The following is a 7,448-nucleotide window of genomic DNA, read 5'->3' as shown; positions in this document are numbered from 1 at the left end:
TTTCAATCAAGCTGTTAAGCAAGGGTTCCCTAAACCTTGGACTGAGAGCCTCATTATCCCTATTTTTAAAAGTGGAGATACAAATAACCCCTCTAATTATCGGACAATTATGATCAGCCCTCTCTTAGCCAAGTTGTATGGTAGTATTCTGGAAAAAGAGTTAAGCATATGGCTTGAAAGTGAAGGTAAGCGGGCTAAAGGCCAAGCAGGTTTCAGAAGGCATCACTCAACAACAGACCACCTTGTTACGCTTAGGATCATTGCGGAGGAATGTCGTAATGATAAATCCAATTTATTTTGCTGCTTTGTAGACTTTAGAAAGGCTTTCGATACGGTTCCTAGATACAACCTTTGGAATAGGTTAGAAGAGCTAAAGGTTCCTCTTGAGTTGAGAGTTGCTGCTATAAGACTATATGAGAATGTAATTACCAAGCTAAAGAACAATGAGGGGTGGTCAAAAGATATTAAGTGTAACATCGGAGTTAAACAAGGTTGCCCCCTCTCCCCTACCCTATTTGGCATTTACATCGATAAGCTCGAAGGTTATTTAGAAGAAGCAGGATGTGGTGGCACAATCTTAGCTGGGATAGTCATTATCCTTCTTCTCTATGCTGACAATATTGTTCTTTTGGCAAGGTGCCCTTCTGATCTTGATAAGCAACTCAAGCTTCTTAAGGATTTCTGCTCTACCATGGGTATGATTGTTAACACTGACAAAACAAAAGTTATGATTATCAAATCCAAGAAGGACACTTGCGCTAATTTTATGTATGACAATAATAACTTGGAGGAAGTGTACTCTTACAAATACCTAGGAATTGATATCCATCACAAGCTCAACTGGAACCATAGTATTGAGAAAAGGATCAATGGGGGATGGAAAGCTTATTTTGGTCTTGAAAATAATTGTAAAACAACAAACCTCGTAATGTGGGATAAAAAGAAGTTCCTCTTTGAAACTTTAGTCACTCCTGTTATCTTATATGGCTGTGAAGTTTGGGGCTGCAGCATCTCCAGAGAATCATGGAGAAAGATTGAGCAAATCCAGAAGCGTTTTATAACTTATAACCTGAAAATTAAAAGTAATACACCCTATCCTATTCTCCTTATAGAAGCAGGTCTCTCTCCTATTGAGAGCCTGGCTATGCTCAGGTTTCTGTTGTACAAGCACAAGCTCAATAACATAGACAATCATAGACTTCCTAAGCTAGCTTTAAATTCCAGCCAAAACCACCTAAGGCTTAACCGAGGATGGCATAAGGACACAAGGTCCTGGTTAAACTATTGGGAGATCAATGAGAATGATGCTTTGCAAAACATAAAAAACATTAAAGATATTGTTACTTCTAAGTTCAAAGAAAAATTGTGGTGTGAGAAAGACTTAGCGTCTAAAAGAAAATTAAGTTATTATAAGAAGGTCATCAACCCCACCCTTGAAGATCAAAAGTATCTCTCTATTTTAACTAGCTCAAAGAAGAAAATTAATATAGCAAAGATTAGAACGAATTCTCATGAGCTCCATAGTGAAACTGGCCGTTGGGCAGTTCCTAAAACGCCATGGATGGAAAGGATTTTCCATATTTGTGAGAATAGGAGCATCGAGGATGAAAACCACTTCCTCTTAGAGTGCCCTGCATACAACCACATTAGATCTCAATTTCACAACCTTTGTTACAATACTGACCTTCCTAGCCTTTTACAATGCCAAAATTATAGTGAACTCGGGAGGCTTCTCTCCAAGCTTTTTGAGCATAGGAATAAAATCTTAAATCAAAATAAATAATTTGTCTTTTTAGGTCCGATAGATCATTATTTGGTCTCAGCGGACGTTAACCATCATCATCATCATTAATATTTTAAAGTTTGAGAATCTGCGATCCAATTTAGAATTTCAGAAAATTTTAAGCCATAAAATGCATTTAAATTTTTCTTTATTAAATTTGGATAATGGAAAATGCGATTAGATATTTTAATTAATAAAACATTAACGAAAATGAAAATTTCATTCCTGTTTAATATCATCATTGGGGAGCTAAAATCTCCCGCCAGGTTTTGTTGAATCGGAATACAATTGATTTTATTTATTTATTTATACATTATTAAATAGATTAAATTAGCAATTATATTACATGTGGTAAAGGAAACATCGTAAGGTGGTAGTAGAGAAGAAATAAGTTTTTAGTGGTCATTGTAGTTTATATTGGAAATGATTTATTGATTATTGTCACATGTTTGTCCTTTGCTAATGTTATGTTTGGATAAAAATTTTGTGAGAATGTTCATTTTTTCTACAATCATTTACAACAAAACATAATACTCATAGAAGAAACCAAATTGGGCAAGATGAATTCCTTTGTAGTGTGACCATAAAGAAAAAATGATTGTGGTGGCAAACTGAACAGTGATAATGTTGTCTACTGTTAGTCTTCTTTCCTTACCTGAACACCATCAACAATGCATCGATCACCAACATCAAAGGGATGCATAATGAACACAAACACAATTGCTTCAAACATTGTGCTAATACCAGCTATGATGATACCAACAAAATGACATGGGATGTGGCAATCCCCAGAACAAGTAAAATGACAATTATCATGACTATGCATGTCTGCTTTTGCCCAAAGGTGAGTACTTTGATCATTGATGCTAGGAAATTTTCATTTATTTCCATGATTGTTATGCAATCCCTATCTTGAAAGGACGATTTTCCTTTGGTGTTGTTATTACTAACAGTGTCTCATGTGTACAAAAGTTATTGTCAACAAGCATTGCCGAGTTGTGTTTTATATCTCATAATTTGATACAGTTTCAACACCTTTTAAATATGGTACTTAGGCCTACGCATTTGATAGAAAGGCTTATGAATTGTTGAGTTTCACTTGGTTTGGATATAAGTAGCAGATGTACCAAGTCATCACCGTAATTCAGTCTTGGTGTCCCAGTTGGAGTTTTTTTTTTTTTTTGCATCTATGAATTGTGTACATCGGGATGGAAATTTTTTGGTGTGCTAACACTGCTTGTTCCATTGTTCAGGGATTATTTTTCAAAAGTCATTATAGTTTACTAAGCTTCAATTACCATGTCCAAGCTTGCAGAAAATCTGTCTAGATGGCCTCATTTCCCCTGTAAGTTGTTTTCAACATTTTTTCCTACATTCTATTAATATGATACTTTGTATGCTTTGCTTGATTGTATGCATCTAGAAGGGGTTAGTGTCTAATCTGCTACAAAATAAATGTGGATGGCTAAAAGTAAACACTGAATGTGTTGCTTGTAAGATCTCTTATGTGTGTTGAAAGACATTTAAATGTCTACTTGTTTGTCTTCTTTATTACCACAACAATGACACTCCCATAAATTTACCTTCCTAAGAATGGAGGGTTAATATATTTAGATATAAGTTTGAATAGATTTTGATTCAAAGCTTAACATATAATCAACCATTTTATGGTGAATAAGAACCCAAATAATAACCTATAGATGTTGAAAAAAGATAGCCATATGCCTGAATGTAACATAAATCAAAAGCCAGACACTCATATATTTGTTCTTTTGAAACATGTCTAGTCATTACAAAGATAAAATATAACTCTTCTCAACAAAGAGTCCAGAGTCTCCATCCATGTCTTTAGGTGCCAACAAAGCCACTTACTGTGGTATTTCAACAATTTGGTTTGAAAATAACTAGAATTCTAAATGCGAGATAGAGATTCAGGTTACCAGGATTGATTTTTCCTTTTGAAAGAACAATTCATCCTCTTAAGGGCATCAACTTTATATAGCGAAAGGGGATGCTTCAACCCTATAGATTTTAATTATAGGTTTCAAACTACTTAATGGCACCCAAAGAGCTAGAGGTATTCAAGGTGTATTCCTTTGTAGAAACTTCTTAACTGACCACCTGAAATATTTTCTCAATAGTTAGAGGCCTCAATCATGAATATAGCAAAAACCTTAAATTTCAGGTTTCGATGAGAAAGAAACAAATACCATCTTATTTGTACAACTTGGTGGCAACAAATAAGAATTCACTTGCATATAATTCTTTATTAGCTAGCATCCTGCGCTGAAGCATAAGCCGCTACAACAATATTCAAAATGTGGCTAGAGCTACTTTACAATATCTATATATGAGGGTAATACACGCTTTGTCTGCTATAGCGGAGAGCTGGGCTCTTGCTATCTTTAACAAATCGACATACTTTCCTAGAAATGCAAGACCAACTTTTCATTCCAGGGGGATGGAAGGATTTGGGATACCATAGATGTGATCTCGTCTATGAGACTCTTGATGTGGACATACACTGCTAAGAGATTTTCCATTGGAAATGGTCCAATTTTGAAGCTTCTTAGTGTAAATGTCAACATCCATGGAGATGAAGGTTCTCTCTTTGATCCCCTAAGGTCAAGCTCTCGAGTCAGGATCTTATTTAGAACCCTCCTTACCTCAATGGCCACCTGGGCTTTGTACTCCACATCCTTATTAATATCATCTAGGTACTTTATAACCTAAGTATGGATACCATTGAGCTCCATGCATAATTGCAAGTGCTCCCTGATTTTGGTGCATCATCGGTAATATAGCCCCATGTTTAGTACTCTTGTGCTTCTCAAACAACACAACTAATGCATGTTAACCACATTAGCTAGTGATTTCCCTGCGAACCACATCTTATAAGCATGAGAAATGATTCCATGACAAATTCTTCCGTTTGAAGCTTATATGCCTTGAAAATGTAAGCATGTATAGTTCTCAAAGAAATTTTCAGTATTATTTTATATTTTCTACATTGAAAAACCAATTTTCCATTGTTTTCCCAACAATACCACTATACTTGATACATTCCCATCATAAAGGTATATCGTCACCATACAATGAATGCAAAGGAAAATGCAGACACCCTGATCCAGTCACAAGAACATATGGGGCCACACTGGGACATAAATGGCGCTTGCATTTTTCTGTGTATGGAACATAGCAAACTAGTAAATATAGCCCTGCTAGATTCCAACTAAACAAGAAATCATCCAAAATCAGCAGAGATATTTTCGTTGAGTCAAGAACATGCCTCATATAGTATGGAAGAAAGAAATGTATCGACATATTGTGCTTCATACACATGCATAAGCCATGTCTCTAAAACATTTTCTATGGGCTTGAATTCAGATTCCTTGATCCATCTCTCAACAACTATGTTTCCATTGGCATCTACTTGAAAAATTGCCAATATATCATCCTCTAGGCTCTTAGTAATCTCTGTCATTACACTCACAATCATCAAAATTATCATAGCCTACTCAGAAATTCCTGTCAGAAGATCCTTCTTCCTCATATCGATGACCACTGACTCCACCATCCCTGTATGGGAGTTTGTCAGGCTTGGGCTCTAATACATCCACTTCTCTCTTGCCTAAGTCCTTCTTAATAGGTAATATACCCTTCCTCATCAAGAGGGATATCTTAATTCTCAACCTCAGAAGAGGATGTTTCTCCACTACTTGACCATTTTGGTATCCCTCTTTGAGCACTACTGTTGAGGTAGAACATTTTAGAGAATAATAAAAGATTCCCGTATACCACGTGAAAAGCTTCGCAAACCTCTCAGGGAAACTCATCTCCTCATAGAAACAATTTATATTGTTTCTTTGAAGTTTCTTATGAATAGTAAGGCTCAACAACTCGTGATAGACACCCACAACACACTTCTCCATTACATGACCCTTAGGATCAAGATTGGAAGGATCCTTGTAAGGAGACACATATGGGAGCCTCTCCCATTCCTCCATAAATATAATCACCTTGTTCATGCATCCATACCCCTTTGGAAAATTGATTTATATTCATCTCATAAGTCAAGTGCACATGGTCTTTGAATTTTCTGTAAGTGAATTGGTTTCTGCATATGGCATCATCATCAGCCTGCTTCTGGAGGGTAGATATAGAAAACACATCATTGCATCTCAAATGCTTAAACCCTGGATCCCCAACTTGCATCTTTACAATGTTGAAATAATCACTATACTTTGGGATCAAGGTCTTTCCATAATCCTCTGGCAGACGCAAATCCCACTTCAATGGCTCTATTCTCTTCAAAGAAATTTTCTTGATGTGGATAATCATGAGCAACTTGCATAATCTCTTCAGAGAGTCTCCTGCGTTCTGTTCATGGATTCTCTTATCTTCTTCATCAAATTAAAAGGCCTCCTTGGTCAATCCAAACCATGGAACATCATATTTAGGGCCAGAAAATTCCCTAAAAATGCTATGGTATATTCTCATAAACCTTAGCATCTGAAAAGTCAAAAACAACTCCTTCTTCCTCCAGAAAACCACAGTTATTGGCAATGACTTGTGTGGGTGTTTTTTGACAATGTCTTTGAGCATGCAAGCAACCTTAAAATCACCATCCCTCTCAATTATATGATCAAAGCATGAGTGCTTGAAACATTTAAGCCTCATGAGAGATTTTGTTTTAGAGTAGCAATGGCAATGGTGATCCTAAAGAAATTGGGTTGAAGTAGAATCAGCTAAATTAGCCCATACAAAGTGGTATGATGTACTGCCCCAATGATGTAATGTAGAAATTATTTTTTTAACATTGCAGGGCTTGTAATGTGGTGTTATATACAATAAAATAAACTAAATGAATCGCCAAATCTATCACGGGTTAGCATGTTTATTTATTTATTTTTTTGGTTCCTCTTTAGTCTCACATGTTTACTTGACTTTGAATCCATTTTAAAGCTTGAGTGATGGCATATTTTAAACCATGCAATCTTATAGCTATGCAATTATTGGTCTTATGACCCTGCTTTGGCCTTGAAAGGCATTTAAATGTCTACTTGTTTGTCTTATTTATTACCACAACATTGACACATCCAGAGATTTACCTTCTTAAGAATGGAGGGTTAATAAATTCATATATACATTTGATTACCTTTTGATTCAAAGATTAACATATAATCAACCATTTTATGGTGTAGAAGAAACAAAATAATAACCTATAGAAGTTGAAAAAAGATAACCTTGTGTCTAAATGTAACATAAATCAAAAGGCAGACACTTGATATATTTGTTCTTTTGAAACATGTCTAGCCATTACAAAGATGAAATATAAATCTTCTCAACAAAGAGTCCAAAATATCCATCCGTGTCTTTAGGTGCCAACAAATCTACTTACTATGGTATTTGAACAATTTGGGTTGAAAAGAACCAGAATTCTAAATGTGAGACAAACATTCAGGTTACTAGGATTGATTTGTCCTTTTGACAGAACAATTCATCCTATTAAGTGCATCAACTTTATATAGCGAAAAAGGATTCTTGAACCTTATATCTTTTAATTACAGGTTTCAAACTACTTAATGGCACCCACAGAGCTAGAGGTATTGAAGGTGTATTCCTTTGCAAAATCTTCTTAACTGACCACTTGTAAGATTTTCTC

At 35.5% G+C, this 7,448-nt stretch overlaps 1 pseudogene; it reads right to left on the bottom strand.

The window, feature by feature from the left end:
• Positions 1-5,301: 5,301 nt before the first annotated feature.
• On the bottom strand, positions 5,302-6,463 carry LOC149255001 (protein WHAT'S THIS FACTOR 9, mitochondrial-like; annotated as a pseudogene).
• Positions 6,464-7,448: the final 985 nt, after the last annotated feature.

The sequence above is a fragment of the Pinus tabuliformis genome, chromosome 7 (genome assembly GCF_031772625.1).
Source record: "Pinus tabuliformis cultivar Carrire ecotype Pingquan chromosome 7, CPIR1, whole genome shotgun sequence".
NCBI classification, from domain to species: domain Eukaryota; kingdom Viridiplantae; phylum Streptophyta; class Pinopsida; order Pinales; family Pinaceae; genus Pinus; species Pinus tabuliformis.
The sequence above is the reverse complement of the archived record's forward strand: the minus strand, read 5'-3'. Positions and strand labels throughout refer to the sequence as shown.